Here is a 13452-nt window from a genome sequence, read left to right on the forward strand (position 1 = left end):
TTTGAGTCGTAACATGACGTCCTGTGGCTGCGCGAAAAGCATTATTCAATATGGTGGCGTTGCTATTAGGGTTCCTCCGAGCCATAATTCAAAGGTAGCGGCCATCCACTGCAGTAGTAGCCTTTGTGCGGCTTGAGCGAGGCATGTCATCGACAGTTCCTGTCTCTCTGTATCTCCTCCATGTCCGAACAACGTCGCTTTGGTTCACTCCGAGACACCTGGACACTTCCCTTGTTGAGAGCCCTTTCTGACACAAAGTAACAATGCGGACGCGATCGAAACGCAGTGTTGACCGTCTAGGCATGGTTGAACTACAGGCAACAGGAGCCGTGTACCTCCTTCCTGGTGGGATGATTGGAACTGATCCACTGTTGGGATCCTCCGTCTAATAGGTGCTGCTCATTCATGGTTTTTTACGTCTTTGGTCGGGTTTAGTGACATCTATGAACAGTCAAAGGGAATGTGTCTAATACAGTACCCACTGTCAACGTCTATCTTCAGGAGTTCTCGGAGCAGGGGTGATGTAAAATTTTTTTTGATGTGTGTGTATTACTCAACGCCTAAATCGGTCAGACGCTCCTACTCACAGGATGCCTACCTAACGGTTTCCAGGCGCAACAAAAATTTCATTTTCGTTATTTTATATAATTACTGGCCGAATTTAAAATTTTAAATTGCTGTCATAATCTACTAATTAACAGGTACGATCTTGCTTTACAGGTTTAATACAATAAGTCAAGGATTAAAATTAGAAACTGTGTCTCGAGGAAGAGTAACCCGTGGTGTGTAACTTACCCAGGCTTAAGTCTCCCAGTATATGAAAATCAGAGCATTTAGCGACTTCCAACAAATTTTACACATAATTTCAAATATTTTAGAAGTTTTTTCTCACTGACAGCCCCCACAAAAAATGAAAGGAAAAAATTTATTTGATTACTATATTTTCGAAGTCCATGCATTAAAATTTCAACATGAGGCAAAACTTTTTAGTTATTACTTCTTTACTTCTAATTCTTTTCGAAACACATTTTTCACACAGTATCTATTTATCCTACTGAATGCACCTGCAAAATTTGACACTTACTTCACGTGCTATGACTTCATAAACATTTTGTAGCGTGAAAAACTAAGAGGGCGAGCTCTAAAGTAATACCTCCGAATTTTTTATTGGGAATTCTTAAAGTGTTTTGAATAAAACAAAAGTTATTAACATTGAACACCTTTACAGATTTGCAGCCTCCTGCCGCCAGTAATCTCGGAATTGTAGTCCAAAACATGACAGTACGCAATGTAACTATGTCGCTGTGTGAGAGACAGCGTACTGTAATCGAGTTTCGAATTCGAAGAGTTCGTCCACATGTAGAGCACCCTCGCCTTCAGCATGAAAATGCCAGACTACACACGAGCGCAGTGCCATCTGTAACAATCTGTAGCCTTTGGCTTACTGACATCGATCATCCTCCTTACAGTCCCAACTTGGACCCATCCGATTTTCATCTGTTTCCAAAACATAAAGAACACTTGTGAGGACTTCACTTTGGACGAAGTGAAGCTGTCCAAGTAGGGGTCAGGCTGTGAATCACCGAAAAACATTTTACAGTGATGGTGTTAACAAAATGGTTGCTTGCTGGGAGAAATCTCTTCGTCACCAGAGTGACTATGTTGAGAAATACGTTTGTAGACACATAGAATAAAGATGTAGTTTGTTAGCAACTTTTACTTGATTAAATTTGATTTTTCGCATTAAAAATTCGGAGCAAACCCTGGTACCAATAAACCAACCTAAATATTTTACATCCTTAAACATTTAAAACATTATCTGATATTCACTGAAGCGCCAACGAAACTGATATAGGCACGCATATTCAGATACAGAGATATGTAAACATGCTGAACATGACACTGTTGTTGGCCATGCCTAAACAAGACAACAAGTATGTGGCGCAGTTGTTAGATCGGTTACTCCTGCTATAAAGGGAGGTTATCAAGATTTAAGTAAATTTGAATGTGGTGTTATAGTCGGCGAACGAGAAATGGGGCATAGCACCTTCCAGGTAGTGAAGAAATGGGGATGTTCCCATGCAATCATTTCCCGACTGTATCGTGAATATCAGGAATTCGGTAAAACATCCAATCTCTGACATTGGTGTAGCCGGAAAATGATCCTGCAGGAACAGAACCAATGATGACTGAAAAGAGTAGATCCAACTGGTAAGTTCTGTCTCAGCCCTAGCTCACTAGCTTACTCATGCCTCATAAGCTAGCAAACTAGAACTTAGGCAGAACCTACTAAATGGATATACGAAGGCCACTCTTCAGGTCTAATTCAATTGATTTCATTTAAATTACTTAAAAAATTAATAAAGATTAATATTTTTGTATCACATTCACCAATTTTCAAAAGTAATTATTTTTTCATACAAATGGTGAGTGTACGAAAATAACGTTTAATATTGTTTTATAAAAGGTGAATGTAAAAAAATAAATAAGATGAATTATGGCGAATATAACATTTTTTAATAATTTGTAATGTCCTTATCATAATGTATCTATTTTATTTTTCAAATGGTATCTTTTATCATCATGAGGAAGCAATGCTTTCTTGTTTATTTCAACAGTGTATATTTCGTGTTTTTCACTTTAAATCATATTAATTCTTCTGTACTGTTCTCCATTGTTAAACAAACAACTTTTCTAATCTTCTAAGCTTATTCTATTTTTGACAGTACATTTCTTAACTCCTTTAGAATTTTTTTCTATTTTATCATCAATTTTGTAACTGTATATGTTTGCTCTCAAACCACAAAATTCTTCCATTATTTTTCCATTTCATTCATCTTTCGTTTTTCCTTCATGATAATCACTAGTATCATTAGTATAAAATTTATCAGCCACATTTCTATTCTTCATAGATAACTTCAGTTTTTATATAGTAGATATAACACGTCATATCTCGATAACACAATACAATATTTTCTCTATATTTCGGTTTCATAATTCTGTAGTGAAAATCATACATAAGTTCTATACATAAATCAAATATACTCATTCCAACATAGACTGGTGTATTAAATGTGATTTTTATCTTATTCATACGAATAGCAGCAAGAGTTTCATTACATATAGTTCTTGATTTGAAGTCTGGCTTTGCTAATAATTTATCATATGGGAAACTAATTTTATATGAACTCTATTTCTAATAGTTTACATTGTCTTGCAAAATACCGAATTATTCATAAGATTACAGAAATCTTTCTCAAAATCACTTTTGGCTTTACTTCTCATTTCTGTATTTAAATCTATATACTTCTTTTACCAATCTGATGGTTTAAATTTTAAAATCCTATGTATTTTTGTTAATTTCATTCCTAACGTTAAATACTGTTTAATATTTCTATAATGAATTACATAATGAATTTTGTTTCATAAAGTAGTTACTAATTTGCTTTGATTAGTTTCAGACACAAATTTATTTTTGTAGCTATCATGTAATTCTTTTGGATGTGCTAAACTGCTTCAAAAATATATTCAATTTTAGCAGTATTTGAACTTTCACCTGTATTTGTACAATCAGAATTGTTTGGTTCATCCCATTCAGATCCACAATATAGCAAATATTGACTCATAGCATAACTATATAAATCATTCACATCTAAATTTGCTAGATAGTTTTTTAATATAAAATCCTTCATATATATATATATATATATATATATATATATATATATATATATATATATATATATATATATAACCCATTTTGCATGTTTATAATCTTTATCACTTATATCACAGTCATTCATTTGACTGTAAAATTCATCCTTTGCTGACAATTATGTCTCTTCAAATTTTTTGCAGGAATCCATATGAGCATGTGGATATACACTTTTCTGATCACTTTATTAAATAACTCCTCTGGGAAAAATTTTCTAATGTTTTCATTTGATCTCTTTTTGAATTTGATGAAACTTTATTAAGTCAAGAACCTATAAACTTAAATGTGTCAATAAATCTCATTTTAAAACTTCCTGTTCTCTCACCAAAACTAATATTTTTTTGTTCATTGGTATTAAATATATTTCTTCTTCATCATAACAACGTTCTTTCACAAATAGATGTGAATCATATCCTGATACTCTATGTAACTAAAAAGTACAAAACTAGATTTTTTAAATGTAAATCACATTTATTACATAATGCATTCATAAATTTTCCTGTTAAATGACCACGATGACGAACATTTTCATTTTTTGGTGAGTAACAACAATTACACAAGATACATTTTTTCGATTTTGCAGACCTTGATTGTTCTTAAAGAGTTAACAGTTTATTTTTTCCGATTTCTTAACCCTCTTTTTTATACATTCAATAAATTTTATATGACAATTTGCTCCTCTATGACGAACCGCATCTTTATAGTATCCATTTTCAAGAGAAAACTTTAAAAATCAGCATAAATAAAGAATAGACCTTTCTGTGTACGTTGAAAATTTTTCAGACTTTCTCTGGCTTTTCTATCTTTATTGTTTAGTTCACAACTTTATGTGTGAATATGTAACTTTTCTTTACTAGTGAAATTGAGTAAACACAGATCACAAATAAATTTTACTTCTTCATGGTTATTAATTTGACTCAAAACAAGTCCAGATAAATTTTTCATATAAAAATAGTGTGAATTATTTTCTTTCTTAAGACAAAGGAGGTTTGCATGTTTCTCTTTCTTACTTTTGATCAAACGAATAAATGTTAATAGCTAGATTAATTTTAATTTCAATTTTTGTAATATGATCAACCAATACAGGAAAATCAATATTTTCAAGTTTCTTATGAAAATCAAGAGCAAGATTTTTATAAATCATAACTCTTCCTAAATTTCTGCAGGATATAAATTCAGATTCTATAGCCCACAAAAAACTTTTTGATCACAATTTTTAACATTAATACATGCTTTCTTATTTTTTATTACATCTGGTAATACGACATAAGATGATCCTCTCAGTGGAACATACAAGTAATTCCGAATTCTAAGCCAATGATTCTATTTAATAACCATCCTCATCCACATTTTTGAAAATCACCCATTCTTGATAAAATATTTTGTTTACCAATCTTAAATTTATTAATTAGATCTTTTTCAATTGTTATCATATAGTTTTCTGTCTGGAATGAAATTCCAGAATATTTCAGGTTCTCTGCATTTGGTTCTCACAAAAAAAGTATTAAAGTTATTTTGAATACATGATCTATTCTTAGATTATCTTCCACAGTTTTCACAATTTTCTATTTCACCACAGTTAAGAAATGATTAGGTTTACTTGAGTTTATATTATTTTCAAAATTTATAGTTTCTAGACTATTTTGAAAAGCAGTATCAATTATATGATCTCCAACTTTTCTTCTCTTTCTAGGTTTCTCAAATAAATTAGTATAAAAAGAAAATAATGATGCAATATTAGCTCTTTTTTCAGAAATGCACTGGTAGAAAATGGAAAATTTTTTTTGGTTACATTCATTAGTCCTAGTTTCTTGTTTTTGAAAACACATCAATCGAAAACAGAACATTTTTTTGAACCAAAATTTCCTTCAGTTTCGAAACCATCATCATCATTTTTGATTTTATGGTAAGGTAATTTGTTTCCAAAGAATTCCTTCTTGTACATTTAAATTTTTGATGTAATGTCATTTAATTAATCTAATTAGGTTGGCTTTATTTAATTTACTCGTCAGTTATTCCTTTGACAATAATGGAGAAGTTGAACAATAGTGAATCACTCCATTTGGCCTTTCTATTTATCGAAAATAAAACTCATTAATTTGAAAACTTATAATTCAGAATTGATCAGTGAGAAGTCTTATTTAATAGATATTTAAAACTAGGTATTACATGTTTGTCCTTTCTTGCTTTTCGCATATTCTAAAACACATTTTTATAATTACTATTGAAGTTATTATGAGAAAGATTTTTGTAAGAACAATTTAAACTTTTTAACTCTTGACAAATGTTGCATTTCTTTGCTACTGTGCCAGTGTCTTTATTTTCTTTATTTTCCATTAACATTTTTTACTGTTCTTGACACGAAATATGCTGTAAATTATTTTTATAATAGCATTTGGAAATATTTTTCAACATACACAAGGATTTCGACTAGCATTATAATTTTTACATGATATTCTTATACACATCGTTCTACAACCATCTTTTGTGTATTTCTGTGTAGTAAAATTATTATTTTACTTCTCAGAATTACAATGTTGTTGAAAATGTATTAGATATGTGAAAAAGTAAAATATTATAATATTAATCTACAACATCACTATCAGGATGTACATCCAATAAAACATGAACATGAGACTGACTTGTAATAGACTTTTCATTAAATGCTTTAATAAATCTTCTACACATGGGACATTTAATTTGTCCTTTTAAACATTCATCAATTCACTCTTTATCAAAAATATGGTTAGAGCCTTTTTATAAATTGATGATTTTTATTCCTAAAGCATACAGGGCATTCACGACCTTCAGTTTGTTCCATTATTTCATGTGGTAGAATGTTTTTTTGCATTTTTGGAGAATTTTTATGTATGTGAAGTATGATTCCAATTCAAATCTCTGATAAATTTTGTCTATATTATATTATATTCCAATTTAATTTATTTTGAAATTCTCTCATAAGTACTTCAAACAAATTTTTTTGTGATATAATGTTTGCATTTACTTTATTCTGATATTCTCTTATAAAATGTTCAGATAAGTTTTCTTTACTTCATATAATATCTCAATTTCACTTATCTTGCAATGCTTTCATGAAACTTTTAGTTAAGTTGTGTTTTAAAACTGTACCCCAGTCAATTTTATATTGGAATTCTCTTATTAAATCATCAAATAATGTTTTATATCTTGACAAAAGATCCCAGCCCTAAATTTTTCTAATAAAATCTTCATACAAATTTCGTTCAAGTTTTAAAATAGTCTTTCAATCTAATTTATCGTAAAATTCTCTCATAAAAATTCAGATAATTCCTAACATCCTGATATGTATTTCCATACAATTTCACAAAAATGAATCACTATTACTAATATACTCAACGATTTTTTTTGTTTCCGTTTTTGTCATATACATTTCACAGTTTCTTAAAATGTAATTTTTCAGAGTTAAAAGTAATTAATGCAATGAATTCTTCCCTTTCCATTTTAGAATATGCTTTAATTCCTAGTTATTTTGCTTTAACTTTTAATTCCTTTAGAGTATTATGTTTCACTTCATTGTTGTGGCTATTAATTTCTTCATCAATACCATGAATATTAATAACATCAATTAGTTGATGTTTTCTCATTTTAGAATAACCTATAAGCCCTAATTGATCCAAGTATCTACCATGCTAGCGTATTTCATACACTTGTCTCTAGCCAACATATAATTAATTCTTTGTAATTTGTAACACTAGTTTTCACTCATGAGTGCACTAAATGATCTGTGCATCCTCAATGTGCTTTTAAAATATTCTGCTTTTATAATTATGATGATTTTTGTAATTAAGCCTCAGAAATATTTATAAAGTGTTCACATGTCCCAATGGCATGAATGAGATGAGTGTATCCTCTCGTCGTTAAATAGGATAAAATTGTTAGTCTGCACCCTAAAAAATTTTTTATAACACGTAATGTGTTTCATGGCATTTTGACCTGTTATATAGTGACATAAATTGTATAATTACCACTATTTAAGCACTTGACTTCTTGGTTTCAATGTAATATTTTATGTAAATTAAGAAATTTGTATCTCTGATTTCCTACACCAGATAGTGGTTGTTGTGCTACAACAAATTCTGTTATTTTTGATGTCATGTTATTTGTATATTTTTCTTCTGTACTAGTCTTGTAATCTGACACTATATAATTTTACCTGTTCATTTTTATTCTTACATGTTTTTTAAGTTGCTTGAAAATAACACGCCAGCATATGTTGGCAATATGTGCATTTCTCCCTTTCTGTTTTGCTAAGAGTTTTTAATGTACAATTTTAAATATTCAATTAATGATTTGCAAGGGCACTTTGGTATTTTGTGGCAATCTGAGCCAAATAAAGTATTGTTAAGTCTTCATGTGACACACTCCACATAGAGGGTGTTCCAAGGCCCTGTCACACTTAGGTCTGCTGTATAGGTGAATGTAAACAGCGGCTTCGTTATTGTGATCGTTTCTTGGCTTTGGTTAATAATAATAACTTGATACCAGTGCCTATGAGTTTCATTTCTACACCACAGATATGTTCTTTCCAACAGTTGGTTTATACTCAGGTGTAAATGTGGTCTTTTGTTTTTTATTCACCAATCGCTATGTGAAATTTTTAACTTCCAGCACTGAAGATGATCGCTATGTGACTAAAAATCGATTTTTCTTTAAATAAACCATCAGTATTATGGCCAATGCTGACCTTTCTTCTAATTTCACATATATGGTCGTTGTGCACACAGTGCTCCATGGAGTCACCAATCAATAAATATTTATAACCTTTATTTATATTTAAAATTCCTTTCAAATTTCCAGAACCCATTTCAACTAAATATGCTTGTCATAAATCACCAATTATAAAAGAAATTACATTTGTTCTTTTAAAATTTTTTCTTGTTGTTTTGTGTAATTCATTAATAATTGGTTCACGGTATATAGACATTCACCTACAAATTTTTTTAACGAATTTACACTTTTTGGTTTTATATATAGTACAAAGACCATCGATTCTTTGTAGTTGTCACTCTGTGAGGATTATGTGTTTCAGTAAATTTTTTACACTTTAAATAGTAAATACGATTGTCCTGCAAGACTGAGTGTGAAGGATAATTATCCATTTACATTTAAAAAAATGTAATAAGAGTTCAGTTATTTCACCAAATACTATTAACTTTACATCAACTGGAACAGTTTTAACAGAATCTTTCAATCTTACAATTTTAAAAATTGATTTGTCTACAATTAGTTACTGATTATTATTATTTATTTCCTATAGTTTATCGTATATACTTACTGTAATATCAAAATTGTCAAAATATATGACTTTGATTATATTCTTACCAACAACAATAAATATTTTAAGCCTGCCATCACATTCAAAATTTTTTGTTCATCTCCAATCATAAAAGTAAATTCAATTATTTGTCTATTGCATACTATATTTTCTAAACTATTACACCTACCTAAAGGGTCTCTATGCATGCTTTTCATTTCTCATGAAGACTTGTTATAGTGATAAAATTGTCTTTATGAAACTGTGAAATTTTTCATTAAACCATTCCAATAAGGAAATCGTATAAAAATGTTTCACTAGTTGGTTTTTATTCAACTTTTTTAACTCCAAATAGTACATCAAAAAATAATAAACTTTAGGTCGATGGAGAAACAATAGAAATTCCTGTTGGTCAATATAGTTGGAAAAATTTAGAAAAATTTATTCAATCGAAAAAGCCAAATAGTCATATTAAAGGAGATGAAATTTTAAATAGAGTTGAGCTTGAAAGTAATGTAAATTTATACATGGTCATAAAAGAAAATAATATTGCATGTGTGTTAAGATTTGATAGTCAAATTATTGAAGCTAATAAAAAAACTGTTGCTAAAGATGCTCCTAAAATTATTCCATTTGAATTCATTAAAATAAATTTTAATATGGATGATGGAATGTTTGTTAAATATACTGATGATTTTCATAGATAAACTAATATTATTGCTCCATTTGAACCAAATACTAAATTTGGAAGACCAATAATAATTTATGAACCACACTATCCTGTAGATATTCCTATTTTCTATCCTATTCATGATTTAGAAATTACTATTAATTACTAATTAAAATTACAATCTGATCGACTTTAATGGTGCTTATGTAACAGTTGTTTTAGAAACGTCCTAATAAATTTTATCCTTAATACATCATGAACAAAATCGAGAATTATCAGTTTTACTCATTCTCTGTGATGAGAAAATTAAAAAAAATTGAAATGCACACAACAAGGATACAGAGATTGAAATCAGTATTGGTGAAGGATGGCTTCATCCAAATCATGCAGAGCTATACATGAATTGTAGCTAATTCAGATGGATCAGAATCAGATTATCCAAAATATGATGGAAAATCCAATAAAAATTAATCGATAATTATGTGGCAAAATTGTTTGACTTTGTGACCATAAAAAAGGAAATAGTTTTTTATCTAGAATCGAACATCCTTTTATTTCATCAGCAGTTATATTTGACTTCATCTGTTCTATGATAAAATAAGTTTGGAAGGACATATTCTTAATAATGGACAAATAAAGAGTTAGAAAAACGAACTATCAATGCTTGGTGGATTTTTTAATCGTTATAAAGAAATTATGTGGGAAGGAGTTTTAACAGTCATTTCTACTAGATCTACTTTTGATGCAATTCTTAGATGGCCTGATTATAATGATGCCAGTATTTAAATTAAAGATACACTTCCTGAGTAAGGAAAAATTGTAGTCGAATCAAAGGAAATTCATTTGCCAATTGTTAAATACGAATCAAATTACGAATTACAACAACGAGAAAATATTCTGAAAAATCGAAAAATTTCAGTATCTCTTTATGAACTATGAGCTGTAGAAGTTGCAGGACTGAGTGACAAGAAAAAATTTTCCAACTGGATATCACAAATTACTATGACTTAATGGAATCTGATATGCCATATTTCATATTTGTTACATATCAGACAAATCGTAAAAATAATCAGTTACTTCGCTCTTCAGTATTCAACCATTTTGATCCACAGGAAATATACTTGAAAACTGGAAGAAACGAAATTTTCGCACAGAAAATGTGGAATATTAATCCTCCAAATAATTTTCTCGAAGCACATGATGCATTTTTCGATTTTAAACGAGTTACAAAAAAATCAGGCACTGACATAGCTCCATATAATTTCGCAAAGAACTATCTTATCTATGTAATTAACATTACTTGTAGAAAGAATATTCCATCTTAACAGAAAAGGACTATGAAATTTTGTGCTACTTTTAATTAAAAAATTCCTACAGGTACTTTAATGTCCACAAATTGCTGCAGATTTCAATGCTGGGCTGTCAACAAGTTTCAGCATGTGGAACATTCAACGAAACATTATCGATGTGGCTTTCAGACCTGAAGGCCCACTCGTGCTCCCTCGATGACTGCTCAACACAAAACTGAGCCATGGTGCCATTAAGTTAGTAAACTGTTCTGTCTGGCACCACTAGCTCAAGGGTAGTATCGACTATCCCTCTTACAGCCCAATTGCCAATATCTATGAGGAAGAGTTATTATCTGCGGGTTGTGTCCTTAGAAGGTCTTTGCCCGACGATATATATATTTGTGAATGTGTGTGTGTGTGTGTTCACTGGCGTGAGAGGAGGAGTCACAAAGTTTGGGGATTGGCAGTAGTGTCACAACAAGAGGTGGACACGAGGTCCGAGTGGCTGAAGGCACGGGCTACACAAGGGGGGCCTGCACAGAGCGAAGACACCTGAGCACTTCAGCAGGGTCAGCACCGACTACAAACAGCAGGCAGACATCCCGTTGGCCTGGCTGCCCTCTTTTACCTGGCTTGCATCAGCACCACTCAGTATCTGCCCCGATGCACTGTGGATCCATGGAACTGTTTGCTGATAAAGGTGAGTAACATTCTGTAATCCTCGTGGTGATTTGTGTCATTGTCTACCTCCCCTCCTAATTATTTTCTGATTTGTACCCAAGCCTCAGAGTTTTACTCGGTCAGCTCTTTGATCATAAATACAGACCGTAATATTGTTCTAAGACACTAGTTGTCATTTGAAAATTTGTTCCGCTATTATAGTGTCTTTTCTTTCTGGTTTATACTCGATCATTAATGTTCTAATGAATCAGCTTCCAGTCGTAAATACAGCTGGAACAATTGTACAAGGCACACGCCGCCATTAAACAAAACAGGGGTCTTATGGTTAGATTTAGATTTCAACTGGTTCACTTCTTTGATGGTAATTGCATTAATTATAATCTGAACGACCCGTTGTACTAAGCTGTGCGTTGCTGTCTTTGAAAAATCAGGTCATTATTGGTGCATTTTAACTGGATCTTGTGGTTCTCCTGAGTGAGTTCTCTTGTAATAAGTGTTCACTAGTAACGTTTTAAGATGTTCCTTCTGAGCGATCATAAATGACAATCTGTTTAACTTGGAAAATATTAACAGCCAACTGTCATCAGAGCGTTAGTCAAAATAAGATTGTCAAAAGGGACTGGTAGAGATCCAGTCGCACCTTGGTTGTGGTTGCCGATTGTAATTAAGAAGTTGTCTGCTTTGAAGTAAGCCTTATCGTTGTCATATGGTTTCCTAATCCGTTCAACCTTTAAGCAGAGGTGCGCATCTTAACCCCGAACTCTCGACATACAGCTTTCAAATTAAAAGTTATGTCATCTGTTTTGAGTAATTGAGTGACTCTTGCCATCAATGGCGCTCATATAGCTTTCATGTGTTGCAGAAGGGCGTTTAGTAAGAGAAACTGTGTCCAGTGTGGTAGTAAACACCGCTGATGGGCTACAAGTCCGTACGTCTTGTAATTATTGTAACATTGTTTACTGTTTTGATTTCTCTTCCAAAAGCTTATTCATTTTACAAATTTGTTCATTTAGCAAGAAAAAATTTTTTTGGTTATATATTGTTAAGTAAACAGGTTGTGTGAAAAAAAAGTTATATTGGTGGGTCCTCCCTTCCACATTTCCCTTAATTCCAGTTACTACCACGTATCAAAAACTTTATTCCTCGCCTTGTGCATCAACACCAACATTTGACTGTTGATGACTAGGAACATGTTGCCTGGTCGGACGAGTCTCGTTTGAAATTGTATCGAGCAGATGGACGTGTACTTCGTGAATCCATGGACCCTACATGAGAACAGGGGACTTTTCAAGCTCATCAAGGCTCGGTAATGATGAAGGGCATGTACAGTTGGAGTGATATGGGACCCTTGATACGTTTAGATACGACTCTGACAGGCGACTCTGACAGCTGACAAGTACGTAAACACCCTGTCTGATCACGTCCCTCCATTTTTGTCTATTGTGCATTCCGACGGATTTGGGCAATTCCATCAGGACATTGTGACACCCCACACGTCCAGAATTGCTACAGTGTGGCTCCAGGAACAGTCTTCTAAGTTTGAACACTTCCGCTGGCCACCAAACCCCCCAGAGACGGACATTATTGAGCATATCTGGGATGCCTTGTAACGTGCTGTTCAGCAGAGATTCCAGCCCCTCGTACTCTTAACGGATTTACGGACAACCCTGCAGGTTGCATGGTGTGTTCCCTCCAGCACTACTTTAGAAATTAGTCGAGTCCATACCATATCATATCGCGGCACTCCTGCATGCTCGCGGGGGCCCTGCACGATATTAGGTAAGTGTACCAGATTTTTGGCTCT

General features: G+C 32.2%; 1 protein-coding gene across 1 annotated transcript in view; it reads right to left on the reverse strand.

Annotated features, from left to right (window-relative positions):
• LOC124798624 overlaps positions 1-13452 on the reverse strand; it is a 202276-nt gene that overhangs the window by 164609 nt on the left and 24215 nt on the right. The gene's annotated exons all lie outside the window — the stretch shown is intronic.

This window comes from Schistocerca piceifrons, chromosome 5 (assembly GCF_021461385.2).
Source record: "Schistocerca piceifrons isolate TAMUIC-IGC-003096 chromosome 5, iqSchPice1.1, whole genome shotgun sequence".
Classification (NCBI taxonomy): Eukaryota; Metazoa; Arthropoda; class Insecta; order Orthoptera; family Acrididae; genus Schistocerca; species Schistocerca piceifrons.